The 22245-nt window shown below is 46.4% G+C and overlaps 2 protein-coding genes across 18 annotated transcripts in view; one reads left to right on the forward strand and one right to left on the reverse strand.

Annotated features, from left to right (window-relative positions):
• The window catches only part of NCOR2 (nuclear receptor corepressor 2), a 392573-nt gene that overhangs the window by 290218 nt on the left and 80110 nt on the right, over positions 1 to 22245 (reverse strand). The window lies entirely within an intron of this gene.
• The window catches only part of LOC309521381 (tigger transposable element-derived protein 1-like), a 355247-nt gene that overhangs the window by 9171 nt on the left and 323831 nt on the right, over positions 1 to 22245 (forward strand). The gene's annotated exons all lie outside the window — the stretch shown is intronic.

Here is a 22245-nt window from a genome sequence, read left to right on the forward strand (position 1 = left end):
ATGCAAAAATAAAGCAGAGTTTTACAACCTGCTGGCTTTTTGTGGACACTTACAACCTATTTTGCTTGAAGATGGTCGCGCGCTTCGCTTTGTCAGGTTTTCTATTAAAAGTAACGAATGTCTCCATGAGCGCCCTTGACTGCCAGCTGTTTAAAGAGGCATTAAGCTTGGTTCCTGGCATTAACTCTTAATTATACAAAGCATAAATTGCCCACCACTGCCTGCAGGGCAGATGGGAAAGCTGCTACCACTCAGCTGCTGCCCATCTTCTCGGAAACACACAACTTCAGCCCACTTTTCAAGCAAACAGCCTAGTTCAAGAGCACAATTTTATTTAAGGTTTTTTGCTTTCCTTTTTGCAAACCTTGCAGCAGAACCAAGGGGCAGACCTCCCCACCACAAACAAGACTGCTTCCTTTTTACTTTCTCCTGATCTCTGTTGAAGCTGAGAAAAACAAGCCAAACAGACATCGATTTCAACTGAAAGTGGAACGGGTGCACATACATAAGCATTGAGAAAGAGGAAGAAGAATGTCTCTTCCCCCACCCAACCCCTCCTCAGCCTACAAAATCAGTCTGCGCTGATAAAGCATCCCCACTTGACCACAAAAACGGACACCAGAGGGGCTGCAGTTCCATGCCTGCTTACATGCATGTCGGTTGAGGGATAAAACAACTGCCAAATCAAGATGCTACACACATTGGCTACCTCAAGGCTGGGTTACTGCAACATGCCCTATGTGGGGCTGCTCCTGACGCTGGTCTCGGGGGTGCAGACAGTGCAGAATGTGGTGGCTAAGTAGCTTGTGGAGACCCAACACAGGACACCTTGCCAGTGGGATTAACACTAGCTGCCAGTCCGCCACTGGGCCATACTCAAGCATTGGTACTAAAAAAAAGGCCCTATACACCTCAGGACCAGGTTACTTGAGAGACTGCAACATCCCTTATATACCCTATAAGTCACTGTAGTCTGTGCAAGAGATTTTCTTCCAAGTTGCAAAGGTATCAGAAGCCCTCTTAACAATAATTCAGAGCACAGCTTTTAGTGTGGACACTGCCCGTTCTGTGGCACACCATTCCTGCCCAGAAAGGACAGGCACCCACTATTTGCTCTTTCCAGAAACAACCAAGGTTTTTTTTGTTTCAACAAGCCTTTCTAGAGGGATGAACAGGTTTCTGTCACAAATGTCCACTTCGCATTGCTTTTAAATTAATCTGGTGTTCTTTCTGTGTTGTCTTTTAACTATTTTAAGGTGTTTTCAATGCATTTTGCAAATTACCTAAATATATGTATGTGGAAAGTGTTTCTTCTTCTTCTTCTTCTTCTTCTTATTATTATTATTATTATTATTATTATTATGACTACTACTACTACTACTACTACTACTACTACTACTAGCCAGGCAAAGTCTTGCCCATATGAACCCAATCCTGGAGGCAGAACTGCCATTACCAAACTGTCTAGAGTAAGTTTCCATCCCAGAGACATGAATCCACTGAAGTGTAAAGCCTGGAAAAAACTCAGCTGCATGTCGGGGATGAGAGGGTGGTGATTTGTGGTGGCAAGGGAGAAACCTGCCCTTAACTTGGCATTACTGAAACTCTTGGCCTCAAAGTGGAGGCTGGGACTGTGAGATACAGAGGATGCTTTGCTTTCAAGCTTCAGAACAGAAAGTTATCATGGTGGTGCAGAACAAGGGCCTCTGCAACGGGAAGGCAGTAAGAAGCTTCTGCACTGGCCAGGACGGATATAAACGAAGCAGCCTGGTTTTCTATACCTTCGACTGCTCAAGAATTACAAGATTCCTCACAAGTCCAAATTCCATATTCAGAATCTTCACAGGCTAGTAGCTGAACATTACTTCCATGGCATCCTTCACTGACCAGAGGGCAGCAGGCTAGCTTAGGTGGTACACAGGAGAGCAGGTTGGAACTCGAGGGGAAGCGTGGTAGGCTGCCATCCTGGGCCGTAGCCCTACTCAGAGTAGACCCCACTGAAATTAATGGACATGGCTAACTGAGGCCCAGTAATTTAGTGTGTCTACTTTGAGTAGGACTAGTACTGGCTACAGCCCCCTGCCCACGCCACTTGAGGCAGCTGCCTCATTCTGCCCACGGGCAGGACGGTTCTGCCTCCAGAGTTACCTGGACTCCAAACAAATTTAGAAGTACAGGTCCAACTATTTCTTTTTCTCATAAAGCACCATGCAAACAGAGAAAGGGAGGGGGAGGGACCAGCAAAAGAAGGCCCCTTAATCCTTCATAAAATCACACTGCCTGAGAAAGTAAGTAATGGCAGACAAGCTGGATTTAGGGAAGGATGTCCGTCATCACAACTATTTCCCTGGAACACAACTGGTGTGGCTGAACTGAGCTTTCTTTAGATGGAGGGCAAGGCCAGCTTAAAAAACAAAACACACAAACATAACTGCAATGTAAACCAGTGTCCACATATGAGAAACTCAGGAGAGAAAATAAACTGTAAGCACATGATGAGTTTACCATACAGGGAAGATAAATATCCATGCTTACCAACTGATCTGCATTCTTCACATATATTTAAACAACACAATAGCCACCTTCATTTCACCAACAGCTCGTAATAATCCTCCATTTGCAGGTCCCTTGTGCTTGCATATTAGGATAAACGATGCTTTTCTAATTTCCCTTCAATTTTAAGCACCTGTGGGGGGGTATTCTCTCACTGAAATGTGATGCTCATTTGATTCCCCCCACATCACCTTCCTAACACACAGAAATTGTATTTCTGGCAGAAACTATCTCTGATGTCTTTGGAATGTCACGGAAGGCGCCTGCTAGAAATTCCTTTGTTGAACATAATTGCTTGGATCACAAAACAATATTTTTAATGATTGAACATCCTGAATAAAAGCTGCAAAATACGTGCCTTGATTGCTTTGAACTCTGCTGCATCGCTACACAGCTTTTGTTGTGTTCCTCCATTTCAAAGAACATCAACCAAACCAAAGAAAAAGCCCCCACATGTTTTAAATTCAGGGTGTTCTTCCTCCCAAAATCACCACCCCTTTTCCATTTTGTTTTGCACCTACTGGTATGGTTTGGGAAAGCAAATGCTAATTTCCATAATGGGTCCAGGGCATTCTTGCAAACACTTCCATAAAATTTAGGAGCCCAAAAACCTTTTGAAATAGCCCACCGCCGTTACCCGGCATGCTCAGCATCATACACTGAGAATCAAGGGAAGGAGGCAGGTGGTGTCTACAATTTTTCTGAAGCTTCCCTAGCTAATTGCCTAGAGTAGTTTTAAAAATTATCCCTGACAACTTGTCCTGCTAGCTAGGGCTGATGGGAGTTGTAGTCCAACAACAGCTGAAGACCCAAGTTTGAGAAACATTGACCTAGACTAGAGGCAAATCCTAAATGCTGCAGATGAACGGCTAAGTGACTGTTTGTTTGCTTTTTTGAGTATCGCCCAGGAATACAATATGGCAAAGTTTTCTTTACATTTTTTTTAATCCAACGCTTTCTTGGAAGATGAAGCAAACTTGTTTTCTCCTGCTCTGGAGGGAGGACCCCAACCAATGGGTTCGCGGTACAAGAAAGGAGATTCTAACTAAACACCCAGAAAAACTTTCTGACAGTAGGAGCTGTTTGACAGTGGAACAGACTCCTATGAGAGGTGGTGGCCTCCCCTTCCTTGGAGGCTTTTAAGCAGAGGCTGGATGACCACTTGTCATGTATGATCTAGTTAAGATTCCTGCACTGCAGGAGGTTGGACTAGATGACCCTCAGGGGCCTTCCAACCGTACGATTCTAACATTCTCTAAAAATACTGGTTTCAATATGTTTCTCTATGACTCTTGATGCTGGTCCTTCGACAACAAAAATTCTCACAATAATCATCACAAAAGCGCTAAAAGGTAAGTCTTTGGTGTTATCTACTACAGAAAGGAGTGTGCGCTGCTTTCTTTTTGCAATGGAAAGGCAGGAGAGGAATGCTTACAATAAAATATGCAAACCAACATCACCACCACAACCCCTTTGCTTGTTTACCCATCTCTATCCCACCTTTGCACAAATGCCTCAAGGCAGCTAACAAAATCCATTTCAAGTCAAACACAGTAGGGAAGGAATAAAACAGGAGCGATCTCTGCATTCACCTGCAACTATGGTTTATTGTAACATGCAAACTGGGCCAATATACACCCACAACACACGTTTTTCAATCATTTCTACTTCCTGCTTCCAGTGTTCAAAACTCTAATTTTGCGCATTTTGCGACAGGGAATTTCATTAGCGCAAGTAGTTTCTGAGCTCTGGGAGCTGTACTGCGCCTAAGATTTCAGATTAAAACTGCAGTGGAAGACCTTTTTCGCCATCCCCACTTCCAGCTACTCTCTGAAGACTGGAGAAGAGACCCTCTTAAGAATATTAGCAGGGTGGGCAGGGGAAGGACTAGACCCTGTGAAAAATGAACGTAATATTATAGCTGCAGTTCATTCTTTTTCAGCTTTGTATTCTTGCCACAAAAAGTGTGCCTAGACATTCTGCTGTTGCACCCATAACCTAGGTTTAAGTTGCCATTTAGCTCCTAGCTTTCCTATCTCAGTTTCTAACATTGCCTGCTTCTCTTTCGGGGACACAAACTCATGCATGACTAAGACAAATGCCTTCCTGCCACCTCACCATCCCACACTCTGCCCCCAAGTCTGTCTGCCTGCCACAAAAAAGTGCATGGCTCTGGGCAAGGTCTGCTTTCCCCCTTTTCAATGCCTTCACCACTTAACTGCCAGCCCTTGTCCAAGTGAAGCATCTTTATTAGTTCCTATTATTAGAGTCCTCATCTTCAGAGAGAGAGAAAGACACTTTCCCAACATGACTCACAGCAGCCTTCAATTACTGACGAGGATGCAAGCAAAATAAAAGAGGAGAGAGAGAGAGAAGACATCTTGATTCTGAGAGCTGTTATTGTATCTGGGAGGCTTGAGAGTCAAAAGAGGGAGGTGGGGTGGGGTGGAGTGGGGTGGGAGATGCTCCGTCTGCTTCCATTTAAAAACAACATGCAAAACACAGGGTCATATGGATGACTTACTGAGTACGTTTTAGGTTAAAGTCACTTCTCATTTAGAAACAAAAGCCAAAAGGAAAGGTCAACCAAGCAGCAAACAGGACATTAAAATCCAAAACATGATACAAAATATTTGTGTGTGTATTTATTGCCCAAAGTCATTTTGTTGCCAACTTTCAATCTTCCATATACCTTGAAATTGCTTTTTTGGGTTGGAGGAAAAGGGGCGGGAGAGTATGCAAGACAGACATAGTCAGTAATTTTTTTTAAAAAAAGTGGGTTTCTTACTCACTCTTACACTATAAAAGTACAGTGGTAAAATCAGTGAAAACAATGTGCAATCAGAGGAAATGGGTGGGCCCTGTAAAATCATGGACATGAAAGAAGCATTCTCTTCTTCACAGAGCACTCTACCTTAGTCCGATTCAGGTCTGGTGAAGGATCACTTCACCCCTAAGTCCCAAGCAGCAGTAGTACTCATGAGGACATGCTGGTACAATTAGCTACTGGCTGGGTCCATGGTCCATCTATAAGACATGGAATCCAAACTGCTTTGGAAGTATGCCACATGGCAGGTCCAGTGGCCAAGGATGGTGGGAGCTGGGGTCCCGCAACATCTGGAAGGTACCAGTTTGGGAAAGGCTGGAACCAGACCAACAAACTGGACATAATGAACAAAAACCCTGCCTCCCAAAGTCTGTGTTCCTCACTACCACTGTCACTCCTTTTTCTTAGCCACCAGGCATTGCCCTCCACCAAATAAATAAATTTGCACCCTCAATCCCAAACACTGCTGGTTGTGTGCAACTGTGGCCCTGCCTAGAGCAGGGGTCTGCAACCTTTAAGACAAAAAGAGCCACTTGGACCAGTTTCCGAAGGGGAAAAAAACTGGGAGCCGCAAAACCATTGCGACATTTAAAACAAATATATCTCCGGAGCCATGATCTGACAGCGGGCAGGGACGTCACAGCCAGTACAGCGCCCGCCACAGTGGGGAGTGTCGGGGCACACAATGCACCTCCTCCCCTCGCTAGTATCTGCCCCGGAGCCACGGCAAAAGTGTAAAAGAGCCAGATGCGGCTCCGGAGCCGCGGGTTGCAGACCCCTGGCCTAGAGTATCAGAACTGGAGACTTAGGAGCCATCAGGTTGCAGAAAGCAGAAGCAGCAGATAGGTCATCCCTTTTGTGTCATGAGCCTTCTTTTCCCCTCCCAAACTGACTCAGCTATTCATTTCCCCTCCAGCTGCATCAGCAGCTACTCTGCAACCAAGGCAGCAAAAACAGCACCTAAGAGCAATGGCAGAGCTGGGGGAGAGATTGCAGAAGGCAGGTGTACAAAATTTGAGATTAGGTGACAAAATATTTAAGCTAAGAGGGCTTGGCCCCTGTACAAATTTATGGGCTTACTAGAAATCGTTTGCATTCCAGACACATTATAGGTCAAGTGGGAGGGGAAACAGTCTTTAAGCAAGCACATTATGGAGATATCCAGCAGCAGCAGCAGCAGCAAATCACAATCTGTGGTCTTAATTCTATTTGAGATGCAACTAGGGAGGGAGGTGGCGGCTCACCCAATCATGTTTATGCAGCCCAAGGGCTAAATGTAGCCCTCTATCTGGCCAGTTTAGGATTCTTCCAGGTGACACCTCCTTTCTTGTTGTCCAGGTCACGCCCATCCCTGAAAGTGCTTGAGTGTTTTAGTCTGGCTGAAATGCATCCTTGAACTGACAGGGGTTCTAGGTGACAAGGCTTCACTTTTCCATTTAACCTCTCCCATCCACGATGAAGAAAGCCAGCCTGAGGCTCTCCGCCATGCAGGAGGGTGAGGCCCCTTTGCTCCCCACTCCAAATCAGCTGGTCAGGGTGAAAAGGAGATCTTGCATCCTCTAACCCAGATTCCCACAATTCAGCCTCCCTCCGTTTCTTCCTTTTCCTCTGTCTGAGCCTGCCAATCCAAGCTTGAGCCCGACAGTGTTGTAGTGCTCATCACATCCAGAAACACACCCGTGTAGCAACCCCCACTGGTGCCTGAGACCGGGGTGGGGTGACGCACGGGACCCCCTCCATGGGGCAGGGTATCCAAGTGGGCGGGGTACGCCACCTGAACAAATGCATCCCTCCCAAAAGGGAAGCAGCTGGTGTGCGCCAGCCCAGTGCTGTCAGAAAAAAACACCAAGGGGTGCAGCGCTGGGAGGGCGCCCGGGACTCAGGAGGGAAATCTGCAGGCCAGCGCACACCAGCCGCGTCCCCCCCGGGTGTCCCTTCCAGGTGCCCTCCTGGCAGCGTAAGCCACCCTGCTTTTTTCAGAAGTGTTGGGCCCGCTGGAGGGCAGCCAGGAGGCAGGCAGCAGCTATGGCGCCCTGCAGACCCTGTGCCACCTGCATCGCACCCCACACTATGTTGGGCCCGCCCTCTGGAGGGAACCCTGCAGCCCATGGCCCCTGCCCCCCTACTGTAGAAACACCTGACTTTTGTATGGATGGGAATGGGATGCAGCCTGCTGTGATTCCCATCTATGCTCAGCCCACTGTGCCTCTGGCCCTGCACATTGCTGGCATGCGGTCCCCAGGTGGTTTCCCATGAGGGAATACTCTTGACTGAAAAGGCTTCCCCATTTCTGATCTAACTCATTGTGTTGGACAGATATGGGTTTTATTCAGACACATAATTTGGCTATGGGCAGTCAGCTCCTGCACTCCATGATCTGGACTGGAGTATCAAGAACAATCTCTGTACTCTCTCCTCTATTCATGTCAGCGGTTTAGGGAATAACATCCTGGTTTGAACTAATCATTGAGATAGGAGAGAGTTGTTCTGATTGTTATTTAAAAGAATTTGTAAAATTTGAAAATTTAATAAAAAGGTTATGCAAAAACAAACATATATTGGGAACACCCTGGAGAGCTCTCCTGGCTCGCAAAGAGACCCTCTCCAGAGCCCAAAGAGGAGGCTCTGGGGAGGGACTCCTCACAATCCAGGAGGACACTCCGGGGTTCTCCCCATTTCTGGGATCCACTTCTGGGTTCCCGGCACCGGGCATGTGTGAGGACATGTGCAAATAGAGCGCGTGTAAATGGAGGGGGGTTGCCTGCAGAAAGTAGCATGTGGCTCATTCCCAGTCCTCCAAACCAATGTGGGCTGTGCCTGCTTCTATTCTGTCCCTGGTGTCATGTGGAATATACCAGTAATAATGATTTGAAGTATGCTTTGTTTTATTTTCAGTTCTATATTACCATTTTGGGTGTTCCTCACCTTGGGGCCTTCGAATGAAGAGTTCACTATAAATATTTGAAGTAAGTAATAGTCTGAATCCAACAAAGGGTTGGAGTAACATCAGACGCCATGCAATCAAAGCTCCTAGTGCAAGGTAGAGTTGTCCCCTTTCAAGTTCCCTACAATACGCCAATCTATAAGAACGGCCAATATAGCAGAAGGACAGACAGAAAGATTTAAACCTCTCCATCCAGCCAAGTACCATGATGTTACCTGCCGCAGATTCTGATTCTGCCATAGTCAGTGTGGCCAAAGAAACCGCTTGGGGGCTGGATTCAGTCCACAGACCATCAGTTCACCACCCCGACAAATAGTCTGCACGAGTAGTAACTTTTGCAAACGTACAGTGGTGCCTCGCAAGACGAAAAGAATTCGTTCCACGAGTCTTTTCGTCTTGCGATGTTTTTCGTCTTGCGAAGCACGGTCCGTCGCAACTGCGCCTCTTCAAGCGGCTTTTTAAAAAAAGCGCAAGGCGTTTTCGTCTGGCGAAGCAAGCCCATAGGGAAATTCGTCTTGCGAGGCATTCGTCTTGCGGGCACCACTGTATTTGCAAGGCTGCTTAAATCCCAAGCATGAATATCTGACAGCCAGCAGTGCATAGGAATCTGCCGTATGTTTCCTTTCTCACCAGGAGACGCTCCAACAAGGAGAGTTAAAGTCCCATTTTGACATTTGTGTCATTTTAAGTAAAGCACAAGATTGAAGTAAATTGGATTAAGTGCAAATCTTCCTCAGATGTTTGCGGTTCGGACTGATTTATAGATAGATGTCATTTTCACGTCACTCTGGGTTATTTAAGAAGCCTCTTGGCTGCTGCTTCAACAGTATTATTACAAATCACACATGGAGATGACTCTGAAGCAAAAGGCAGGGAACAAAATAGCATATTACCCACAGCAGCTCCGAAGGAAGGAGAAGTAGGTGAGAAATGACATTAATAATGATCATACAATAAAAGTATCTGGAAAATACAAATGGCTCAGAGAAATAAAACAGGGAAAAGCAAAACAATGAAATCTTGTTGCACCTTAAATACTTAACAGATTTATTGTGGCATAAACCTCACATAATTGCATTTTCCCCGGTAACTGCATTTGTAAATAATTGCAAACACAATTACGTGTAATCACATTTTCCCTGCAGCAGCAGCAGCAGCCAACCTTGTTTTGGCAAATGCATCAAGCTAAAACCCAATGTTTTGTATTTCAAAATGTTTACCCTTTGTTCCACTAGTTTACATGGTAGCTTTCAAAAACTATATGCAGATAAAGTGAAAACACTATTAAAAAAAACAATCCCAAGAAAAGAGCAGTATACAGTATACAAGCATACAAAGAATCTGAACTCAGCAGATATTTGGTGTGATTAAGAATCATACCCAAATGACCGAGGAGAGTTTCCAGTTTGCTTGCATAATTTGCTTGCAAAAGGCCCCAGGTTCAATTCTAGGCAGTTGGGCTGTCTGTAAGAAGCACTTAGCCGCCTGGAAGCACTGCATGAAGCATCCATGCAGCCAGTCCCCTCTAGCCCAAGGGCAGCACAGTTCCCTCCCATACCTCAGAGGACTCCAGCTCAGAAGCTCTACTGTAAGGTTCCCCAACCTTCTTTGTTCATTGACCCCTTGATGAGAGTATAAAACTATCATTGAGCCTGGTCCAGATTGTTAGGCGTATAACTGAAATAAAGTCAAGCAATATAATCAATATTTATTAATCACTGATGCCCAAAAATCATAAAAAAGTAAAAAATAAATATTTTATGATTTTCAGAGATTCCTCCCTAGCAAGGGAAGTACACTCTGTGCATGTCCACACCTTTTATTTCTGTAGCTCATACATTCTAATTAGATTTTTCACACAATACCTCATGGACTTTTCTACCCTTTTTGACCCTATCAGGTCTTATTTCACCCCCTGCACTGTCCCATCAACTGGAGGGGGGGTCGATATCAACCATTTGGGGAAACCCTGCTCTAGAGCAATCCATCTAGAGTCAAGCAGGCTGGCCCTTCTGACTCACGAGGCTTCTCTTAGCAAAAGTGGAGCTAGCGAGGTATCTGGGGCCCCAATGTATGGCTCAGTCTAGGGCTGGCTGCTGCTAAGTCAACATCTGAGCTCTGCTCTCATGGAGTCTGCAGCCTAAGCTGTCCAGGGTAACCTTACCTTGACGCTGCTGAACTTCTGTTGGACTCACCAATGACTGCTGGTTGGTAAGATTCTACCAAATATTATTTATTTTTATTCTTTAGGGTCTTGTCCCACATCGTCAGTACACTAGTATTCTCAAGGTGACTAACAAAAACCAAACAAAAGCACCATACGATCAATGAGAGGTCAATAAACGTAACAGAACAGGGGGGGACTTATCTGAAAGAATGGATAAATTTTGAATCAAGGTCAGAAACAGGGAAGGGGCCAGAGATTAGCTGGACTGAGCCACCAGGCTCACCTGACTTGCTAATGCAAGAGTCGGCTCTCAGGTTCCCTGAAGGCAGGTGTATATGACTGAACCGCTAGAGATCAAGAAGCTGGAGCAACTCCCCTATGGGGGTGGTTAGTTTAGAGTAAAGGCAAGGAAGAGGAGACACGTTAGGGGAGGTTGTTGTTGTTGTACCCCACCCAAGTGGACAGTGAAAAGCTGTTCTCCATCATTCATAAAACTAAAACTTGGGGACATAGAATGAAGTTGAAAGTTGACAAATGAAAATATACTTCTTAACAAAGCATATAGCTAAAACTCTGCAATTTGCACCCACAGAATGTAGTGGTGGCGATGAGTTTCAATGGACTTAAAAGAGGATTAGACAAACTGGTGAAGGCTACTAACCACAGCAGCTATTCTGTACCTTCACTGCCAGAAGAAGTATGCCTCTGAGTCACAAGCGGTAAGAGGGCTTTTCTTAAGTTCCTACGAAATGCTGTCCGTTGCACATTTAACACGTATCAGGAAGACGCAGGGAATCTCCTAAGAACAAAATGAAATAAGCAGGCCACACAAAGCTGGCCAGCCTCCCCCGACTCCGGTCCTCAGCTTCGTTAATGGCTCAAGATTTATGCCCCATGTTATGGCCTCCCTATTCATTACAATTCATTTCTGAACTGCTACTGAGTCCTAATCCAAGGTGGGTGGGGAAAATATTTCCTCCATCAGAAGCAGGGTCTTCCTACATTATTTAACATGCATTCTGTAGGCTAAACTGACAGGCCTATTTTACTTTAAATAAAAGCTAATTGGAAAAAAATTGCTCCTCCAGGTGTCAACACATTGATAGGGCTGCCCGCTGTTTCAGACATCTTGATATTTCAATTTTAGCAGTATGATGGGCCTGCGGGAAATCGGAGAAGGGAAAGCACTTGTACTCCAAAAAGAGAAACAGTGGAGCTGAGGAGAGTCATTTTATTTCTAGAGAAAGGGCCTCGGGGAACAATGTGCCTCTCTGGAATTACGAGATCTGGTTCAGCAATGCATCTACTCCTTCAGAAAGGCGAAGAAAAGCAGGCAGGTGAAAGGGAGTCAGACAAAGGCCTGCACCCCCAGCCCCCCCTCACACTTCTTGGGGCTCAATGGGACTCAATGGTGATCCGGGTACAGACTCCATCGATGGTGGCACCACAAACAAAACAAGCCAGCCCAAGCTTGCCTCCCTGTGATTCCCCATCAGCTCAAGGGGACAAATTAAAATGGACTACAATCTAAGGCGCAAATTCAGCCAAGAGCAGACCAGTTACACACAATTCAAGTGCTTATAGGAGTAAAACACACTTTTTAAAAGCACCTCTTAAGGCTGACCCCCCCACACACACACCTAGGCGTCTTTTTTCTGGTTCACATTGGGTTTTTTCTTTTGCTTTTAGTTTCCTAAACAGACCTTAAATATCTGTTTGTTTCAAACGGTGTTCTGTTAGTGTCCTGGAGAAGAGGAGGTTAAGGGGTGATATGATATCCATGTTCAAATATATAAAAGGATGTCACATAGAGGAGGGAGAAAGGTTGTTTTCTGCTGCTCCGGAGAAGCGGACACGGAGCAATGGAGCCAAACTACAAGAAAGAAGATTCCACCTAAACATTAGGAAGAACTTCCTGACAGTAAGAGCTGTTCGACAGTGGAATTTGCTGCCAAGGAGTGTGGTGGAGTCTCCTTCTTTGGAGGTCTTTAAGCAGAGGCTTGGCAACCATATGTCAGGAGTGCTCTGATGGTGTTTCCTGCTTGGCAGGGGGTTGGACACGATGGCCCTTGTGGTCTCTTCCAACTCTATGATTCTATGATTCTATGATTTAGATTTATAGATTTTTGCCAGTTTACTCAGTGTTAGATACCAACACTATATCATTTTTAAATAATTTTCTCTTAAACCATAACATGCTAAATTTTATATCCATATTCCACAATCGTTCCCAAACTTCCATGTCTGTATTATGATAGATATCTATTGCCCAGTGTATCATTAAGGATTTTACTTGCTCATCCTTTGTCTCCCATTCCAGTAATATTTTATACAATTTAGACAACACTTTTACATTACATTCCAACAGGTCTTTCTCCAGCTCCCCAAACCCTCGCATCCTATCTTTCTTAAATACTTCATTCAAATGATGATATTGTAACCATGTTGTTAATTTCCCAGATAATTCCTCTTGTTTTAACAAATTTCTATAAGATGTCTACCCTTCTATCATATTCTTTTTCTTTACCACTTTAGCTTCCAGCGGTGAGAGCCAAAGTGATGTTCTTACCTCTAATCTATCTTTTATATTTTATCTGCACAATCAGAATGAATTTCTGGAACCAAATTGTTTTTTTCTAGGCAGCCTGAGCAGGAGCATTCACCATCAAGAAAAAGAGGATGGAATAGGCCAATATATATGTATACTGTCCCTGGATCAAGTGACTTTTCTTCTTTACCTTCTCAAAGCTCTTAACCTGGCTCAAGGTTGTCATCTGAACTAGCCGGATATATAACTGAGAATCAATCAAAGTCAGTCCATCATTTGAAAACTAAGACTTTAGACCTGTCTTGCCCAAAAATGGCAACTAGACATTCTGTTTTGGTGACTGCAGCCTTGGTTTAAGGAGCCATTTGGCACCTAGTTTTTATATCTGCATTTCTAACACTGTGCTTTAGTTGAGATTCCTGCCATGCAGGAGGTTGGACTAGATGACCCTTGGGGTCCCTTCCAACTCTACAATTCTAGGAATACCAGTTGCATGTTTCTTGCATGGATCAAAATAATGTATCCTTGGAAACCCAGTCAGTAACAATGCATTAAATCCCGCGGCTTTCTCTCAGTACCCCAACCAAGGCAGGCCTACCAAAAATAAAGCCCTTTATCTCTTGGTTGGGGGGGGGGGTTGCAGCCAAAAATATGAGTAGTTCCGTCGTTGTCGTCCCCCAATTTCAGTTCTGGCAGTGAGTAATAACTGCTTGTAGCTATGGTAACCCTGGCTGCCGTCCAAAGAGCCTGTGGGTGAATTGACACACCACTAGGAGGCCTGATGGAGGTGCAGGGAGGGAGGGAGGGCTCCAAAAACAATAGTTAAGCCAGCCCAAAAGCCTTGTCTCCCCACCCCACTTTAAAAAAACCATTTCCTTCACTGCAGCTTAACCGACTTCTACTATCAAGCTTCTCTTTCTCCAGTTTTGCAGGGGTGGGTGAAAGGGTTGGGTGGGTTATGGGTTGTAACCAGCGAAAAATTAATGAAACTGACTTAACCAGGTTCACTAATTTCAATGTCTTTACTCTTGAGTAGCACAGGAAACAAAAAACCTTTTATTTCCACACCCTTAAATTTCATAGAATCTTAGAATTGAACTGCAATGGACTCCGGCGCTTTTTTTTGGGGGGGGGGGATGATGTCGTCAGCTGTTTCTAGAAAGTGCAGGTGTTGTGCACCTGTGGTATCTCAAGAGGGAAGCCGTTCCACAGAACAGGGGCAACCACACGGAAAGCCCTGCTCTAAGACAGTGTTTCCCAACCACTGTTCCGCGGCACACTAGTGTGCCGCGAGATGTTGCCTGGTGTGCCGCGGGAAAAATTAAAAAATTCGAAAGATTTATTTTTTTTTAAGTCAAATTTTTGATTGGGGCACCGTCACTAGATGACCCCTGGGGTTCCCTCCCTCCCTCCCGCTCTGCGCCTCCCTCCTCCTCCTCCGGGGAGGCCCTTCCTGGCTCTCGGCCAAGGCTTGGCGGCTGCCACCCACTCACTCGCTCGCCCACCCGTCCCTCCATCCCTGCACCCGGCCTCTCCCCCTCCGTCCCGGGCGCGGGGGCTGCCGGGATCCGTAGTCCCCTCGCCCTTGGGCTCCGCGCCCACGCGGGGTGCACGAACTATGTTTCCCAGCGTGGCCTGGCGGGCCGGGCGTTTTGTTTGAAGCGCTCTTCTCCCGGCCATGGAATGAGCGCAGCGGTGGCGGCCGGGTGGGCAGAGGCTCTTCCGCGCAGACCCCGCGCAGCCTGCCTGCGCCCCCGCGGAGATCGGGCGGCAGGATGGAGCCCGGGGATCCCCGCGGAGGCGGAGCGGTGGAGGCGGAGGCTGCCCCCCAGGTAGGGCTGCGTCGGGGTGTGTGTTTATTTTTGCAATGCTGCATCCGCGCCGGAGGGGACGCATCGGACCGCGGGGAGACCCCTTGGCGGGCGTGCAAGGCAATGCATGCGTGCAGGCGTTGCATGGAGTGCAGTGCAATGCAATGGCAACGCGGCGCCCTGCATGCATGCATGCAACTTCCACCGGCGCTCCGGACTTGGCAGGTGAGGGGGGTCCCCAGTGGGCGGCAGAGAGAGCCGGGAGGGCGAAGGGGAGTCGGGGGGGAGCAGCGCTGCTCCCCGAGTCGAGCCCGGGGGGAAACTTCGGTGTCGTTGCGCCGGGTGTTGCAAGCGGAGGCTGGCGGGGGCCCCTCACCTGCAAAACCTGGTCGCCTCTCATATATTTCGCGCATTGCATTCATCGCCCGCTTTCTCCTCCAAGGAGCTCCCAGGGGCGCGCGTGGTTCTCCCCGTGTTATCCTCGCAACAACAGCCCTGCGAGGTGGGTCAGGCGAGTGGCCCAAGGGAGCACCCAGGGATTGTCCTGGCCAGGTGGGGTGATTTGAACCCTGCTCTCTGCCCGGTCTTCGTCCTCATTTAGCCCCCACATGTGCATGACTGCGCATGACTGAGGTTTTCCCCCCTCGTCTTGGCTATGGTGTGAGTCTGTGCTGTTAATTAATGGGGTTCTGCCCTCGGAGAAGATGAGCCAGTCCTCAAGGAGGTGATTATGTAATTTGCTAGCAATTCATGTCCCTCCCGGCGTGACACTGCGCGCTGACGTCACGGGGCTGTAATGGTGGTGTGCCTCGAGATTTTTTTCATGAAACAAGTGTGCCTTTGCCCAAAAAAGGTTGGGAAACACTGCTCTAAGATACTGCTGAGCAGGCAAATTCTCATCCTATATACAAATAGTAACCTCATTCTCCAAAATGGCACCATCCTTGCACAACAGACAACAGACCTAGGGGAACCCCAAGATTTGCAGAAGTACAAAAAAAACCCTGTAGAGAACCCCCTCCCCAAAACCCCAACATAGATGGAGCACACTGGTTAGCTGCTGAGAATGGAAACCTTGGGGGATGGGATGGAGTATCCGGGGAGAGGGCATGGCTGACTGGCAAGCTTGATGAACAGCAACATTCCACATTGCAACATTTTGTTTCAGGTCCCCCCTCCTACCCCCCACTTCTTCTTTATTAACAGATTTGCCAACTCTTTTACATTGGTACCTCGGGTTACAAACGCTTCAGGTGTCAGACTCCGCTAACCCAGAATAGTACCTCGGGTTAAGAACTTTGCTTCAGGATGAGAACAGAAATCATGCACCAGAGGCGCAGCAGCAGCGGGAGGCCCCATTAGCTAAAGTGGTACCTCAGGTTAAGAACTGTTTCCGGTTTAGAACGGACCTCCGGAACGAATTAAGTTCTTAACCCGAGGTACCACTGTACTCCCTTCATGCAGTCTAAAATAGCTGCTGTGGTTCAACCAAAGAACAAGGGTAGGTTGGAATGGCTCGCTCATTCCTTCATTCATTCTTTCATTCCTTCATTCATTCTTTCATTCCTTCATTCTTTCATTCTTTCATTCCTTCCTTCCTTCCTTATTTATTTATTTTAGACTCAGAGCAACTTACAAAATAGACACTAGAACCAACTAGAACAAAAACTTAAAAACAAAAGACAGGACTTACAGATCCTGCCCCACTAAACATTAAACCCTTCAAATTAAGGGCCAGAAGCCAGAGTAAAAAATGAAAGATTCTGCCTGGTGCCTTAAAAAGATGGTGTGGGCAAGCCTCTCTGGAGAGATTGTTCCACAAGCAGATTACCCAAGAAAAATCTACATTGTCATTTGCCTACTTTATTTGTATCCTGCGTCATCTCCAAGAGCTCAGCAGGGTTTATAGGGGCTTCTCATTTTACCTCATAACATCTCTGCAGGGTAGGTTAGACTGAGCACATGCAAACTGGCCACCAAACGCCATCTTAGTAAGAATCATAAACTGGACTGGGAAAGTGTTTCACATACAGCAAATCTGCAAATCACTTCTGCAGAAACAAGATGGAGGTTTCATGTACTGTAAATACCATACTTTTCCGTCTATTAGACGCCCCCATGTATAAGACTCAATTGGGGGACTCAATTTTAAGAAAATGAGGGGAGTTGGCCCAAAGTTGTTGAGCCTCTCCCCCCCACCCCACCCCCACGTTGCTGATAGGAAACAGTCCCTAGATCGTTTCCCGCGTGCAGGTAGGGAAAGCATCAAGGGAAGTGGCACTCCAGCCAGCCAACAAGCTGGTTGGCACCTTCCCCCATGCCGCTGGAAGCACTCCCCATGTGCAGCGGCATTGGGAGACGCTGTGCGCCGCCAGTCAGCACCCCCAGATCGCTCCCTGCGTGCAACGGCATCCCCCCCCATGCCACTATCCATATATTGGACGACCCCAGTTTTTTGACATGCTTTTTGTGTCAAAAAACCTCATCCAATACGTGGACAAATACGGTAATTGCTCTTCTGTAAATCTGGAGGTCACAAGGATGGCAAAGGCTGTGTTAGAGAAATCAGGAAGAACCAAGTTCGAATTCCCCTCCATCTAGTAAGCTCACTGAATGGCCTTCGTCAGTTACTACTTCTCAGGCTAATCCAACTCATTTCTTGGGAGGATAAGACTGATAGGGGGTGGACCATGTACACTAACCCTGAGCTCCTTAAGTGCAAGGGTAGTGTTTGTAAATAAATAAATAATATTGTGTGAATCAGCACCACAATCTTCAAAATCACACCTCCTGATTTCCATATGAAAGTGGCAAGGAGCCTACCACCTCCTCTGCAATATGTCATTTCCCCCTATGGCAATGCAATTTACTCTGCCCATATCAGAGCTCTTTTTCATACTGTAAAATGCAGAAAAAACCGCTTATATAATAAGCTATTAGCATGTAAGGGGCCCATGGGATCCCCTTGCCACATTTCCACGCTGCTCTCGCATTTGGGGGGTGTTGCAGGGGAGAGCCTTTTCCAGCCATTAGAAGCTGGTGTTCAATGCTGAAAGCATACAGGAATTCCACACACCACAAAAACCCTGTTTTATAGCCTCATCAAATACATAAGCACTGGAGCACAGTGCAAGGATCCTTTCCAACACCGGGTAAATACATGCAGATTTAAAACGTGTTCATGGGCTAAGACTGAGCTTGTGCTAAAGAAGGAAAACCAGCCGGTGGCTTTCAAAACAAGCAAAGCAAAAGCCCCAAGGGACAGTTTTAAACCCTCCCTGTGAAAACCCTGCTCTGGCATGGATCAGTGCTTTTGATGAGGAAGAGAGAAAGAGAGGGGGAAAGGAGCAGAAGAACACAGAAGAACACATCCTTTAATATTTATAGCACACCTAAAATGTACTCCCAACACTTAGAGCCTGGTTTATGCCCAGGCAACTGGCAAGCCTCTCTTGGGAGGCCCTTCTAGAGGTGGGGGCTACTTCTGAAAAGACTGCAGCCCAGCAGCACCTGCTGCATATCTGTGGGGTGGGGAGCAAACATGGAGAAGGGCCTTGGCATGACAGTGACTGATGACCCAAATGGGGACACACACACACACACACACACACACACACACACACACACACAACACAGACACACTGGAGGCATGCTAATGAGAGCTTCGCCAGAAATCCTTTTAACAAAAGTTTTATTTGTTGATATTTCAGGATTTTCACAAATATTCACTGTATTTTACTCCCACCCTTTGTCAAAGAAGCTCACTAGCATCTGCCTTGAACAGCAGAACACAAGAGGTGGTGCCCCCCTCACCTCCACCGCCTGCCCCATCACCTGCGCTGCCAGCAGAGGCAAGAGTTTGCTGGAAGCCACAGCTGCCACTTGTGCTTTGTGGGGGCCGCTGCAATGCAGGTAACAGAAGCACGGCCCAGTGAGGCAGTGATGAAGCAAGGCGCACCTCCCCGACTCAAGATGCTGTACATAGTTTCCCCAACTCCATTTTATCCTCACAATAGCCTCACGAAAATAGTTTAGGCCTAAAGAGTGAGTGCCCAGACCAGCCACCCAGTGAACTTCATGGATGAGCAGGGCTTAATATGTTCCAGCACCGAAACTCAGAATTCAATCTCCAACTGGTCTCTCTCCCCATTTGTTCCCAGGTGACGCCTTTGAAGAGGAAGCCGGTATGGACACATCCAAAGCAGGACACTGGAAGAGGTGCAATTCCTGCCCAAATGTTTAAAAGGGGTGACCAAAACACCGTGTGCCTATGGTGTCTATAGTACTACAATTACCAATACTCCTGGAACAACTCCACTTGCCATTGTTCTAAAACTAAAACAGAGGGGAGGCACCTCCTCTACAATAGCTGCAGGAAGTCACTGTTATACTTACTCGTAAACTTACTCGTAAACCAAGATTTAGATACACTTACATTTTAAAATATAACTCTTTGTCCCACAAAGCCATGTATCTAATACCTTCAGATGACCCACACATTTTTCCAGCTTCTTTTTTGTTCCTGCTTTGAAGAGACAGAGGCACAAACTTGAAAGGCACTGAAGAGTTCAAAGCCATTTATAATCAAAGAATCTGGAAATTTGCAAAGGGCAATTATACCCAGTTTGCATGCATATATCCAACCCCTTAAATTGTACACAAAAAGCAACGACATAGAGCAGTCTTTGGTCACCTGGTGCTGTCAAAATGTTTTGCGCTGACATTCTCATCAACCCTATCCAGTAGTCCAAAACATCGGGGGGGGGGGCACCAGGTGGGCCACAGAGAATTAAAGAAAGGGGATAAGCTCAAGCAATTGCTATTCAGGCAAGAAGACCAGCAAGCAAAGTTGAACCTGGCCTGAATGGGATATAAAGGCCTTGAAATACTGGTCTTCCTCTTCTAATCTTGTATTTCCACTCCCCTTTCCCCCAGTGTCTTGTAGTCTTATTTTGAAAGTTTGGTGGCAAGTCACCTCCCTCTATTTTTAAATTGATGTGAGCCACTTTGAGAAGAATTGCTGTCTTAAAAAGAGGGAGGAAATACAATCAATCACTCAATCAATCAATCAATGTGTAAAAAGGTAAAGGTACCCCTGCCCGTACGGGCCAGTCGTGTCCGACTCTAGGGTTGCGTGCTCATCTCGCTCTAGAGGCCATGAGCCGGCGCCGTCCGAAGACACTTCTGGGTCACGTGGCCAGCGTGACGAAGCTGCTCTGGTGAGCCAGCACCAGCGCCGCACACGGAAACATCATTTACCTTCCCGCTATAAAGCGGTACCTATTTATCTACTTGCACTTAGGGGGGCTTTCGAACTGCTAGGTGGGCAGGAGCTGGGACCGAAAGACGGGAGCTCACCCTGCCGCAGGGATTCGAACTGCCGACCATGCGATCGGCAAGCTCTAGGCGCTGAGGTTTTACCCACAGCGCCACCTGCGTCCCTTCAATCAATGTGTAGGGGTAGCCTAGAAACCTAGAAAGTTTGGTTGAGGCGTGGGCTATGAAAAGTCGTCTGCTGCTTCATTACTACTGCAGGTGTCCCCATACTTGTGGGGGAGTTATGTTCCAGGCCCTTGCGCACCTAAGTGAAAATCGCTTCTTAAGTGGTGAGCATCCTCTAAACCCCCTTTAAACATACTTTCAGCTGCTTTCTCTTCAAACCACACCAAAAAGACTATATCCAAAAATATCCACTACTAGAATTGAAACTCTGGGGCTGGCAAGAGGCTGGAGGACGCGTGAGAAAGTAGCAGCCCCGCTGTGGCTCTGGTCTCTTCGGGGCTTCCTCCACCCTCACTGACATCCTGTGCAGGCTCCGGGAGGGTCTCTTTGAGAGCCACGGGGACTCTCCAGCTCTCTCCTTCCTGCTGTTTTCAGGTTTGAACTTATTTATAAAATTATTTCCCAACGCTGCACATATACATGGTCACGCATGAGTCAATGTATAAGTGGGGGGTGCCTGTATCATATTCCCTGACTGCCCTTCCCCAGCAGATCCCAAGCTGGTGTACAATCCTCTAAAATTTAACATTAAAAACTGTTTTAACAAAAACTGATTATTTTCATAAGAATCTACTTTACATGAGCAAGTATTGTGAAAGTTATGTTACAACTTTTAAAAATTGTTAAAGTAAAAGGTATATATACACATGTTTGGTGCAAGCAGGCAATAGGAGATCAAGGGTTGTAAACAGCAATTACATTACTAGTTTGATCATTAGGCCTCTAACGACCGAAATGCTTTCCCTTCACACATTCCTTATTTATGCCCCCAACTGAAGGTGAGCCATTTTTTAAAGCATTAGTTTAAGGAGATGGGGGAGAGCTGCAGGGAGACTGGGAGGAAATCCCAGCAATTAACTCAAGGAGTTCCGACAGCAAATTACACTGTTCAGTCATGTGTGTTCCCAAATGGCTTGATAAAAAGGATTTTAGAAGAGAATGAGCAAGAATGGCATTCCTAACAATTAGCTGAGGTAGGATGGTTTAATCAAGCTTCCCCACTGCAAAATACCAACTTGTCACAAGCTAAGGATGAGAGGGGCAATTATCAAAATCAATCACCATGTGGCACTTGGTAATTGAAGGCTCAAACATTACCTTGGGCTGAGATCTCTTCACACACAAGAGCTGTCTGTGCAAGCAAGCAACATAATACATGTAAACTGAAAGCTTGCAGATCTCTGATGCAGCAGAAACTCTCTAGGTTCCACAGTGTAACTTTAACACATTCAGGGCCACCTAGTATCAGAGACCTGAGTCCTGTGCTCAACATCTAACGGTGCACTTGCTGCTCATGCAAATCTCTGGCCTGTACAAGTGAGACAAGTAGTCAGAAGTCAAACTTACAAAAGCACAGAAATTGCATTTAGTACTTTGGACAAGTGGCATGCATACACGTACGCAGGAATGCAAGCATCTTTCTGGCATGCAAAGGTTTTATTATTTGCTAGCATAAATAATACATGTATATTTATATAATACCGGCACTGTGCAAAATTCTTGATTGAAAATGTACGGTCCCTGTCCCAAACAGCTTGCAATCAAGAATTTGCAGGTGAAGAGGCAAGAGGGCAAGCAGAGTGAAACGGAGGAAGAGGTAAACATTCATTCCATTTATCTCTATCTAACCTTAGTAAGATATGGGGGATATGCAGCAATGCCAATCCTGATCAATGAGTGGGATCAAGGCAATTTCCTGGTTCACAGTTTGCACTCATCACAGAACTTTTCAATTTACAGAAGCTTTGCCATCTGCATTGTGTTCCTCTTCATAAGAGCCCAGTAAAATAGGTTACTATTACTCACATTTTACTGGTAGGACTGAGGCTTAGAGATAGGGTTAATAGGGTTAAGCCTATACGAAGGGGTCACGCTTTCCATTGGTGGCAGAGC

Source organism: Podarcis vaucheri (assembly GCF_965113315.1).
Source record: "Podarcis vaucheri genome assembly, chromosome: 16".
Taxonomy (NCBI): Eukaryota; Metazoa; Chordata; class Lepidosauria; order Squamata; family Lacertidae; genus Podarcis; species Podarcis vaucheri.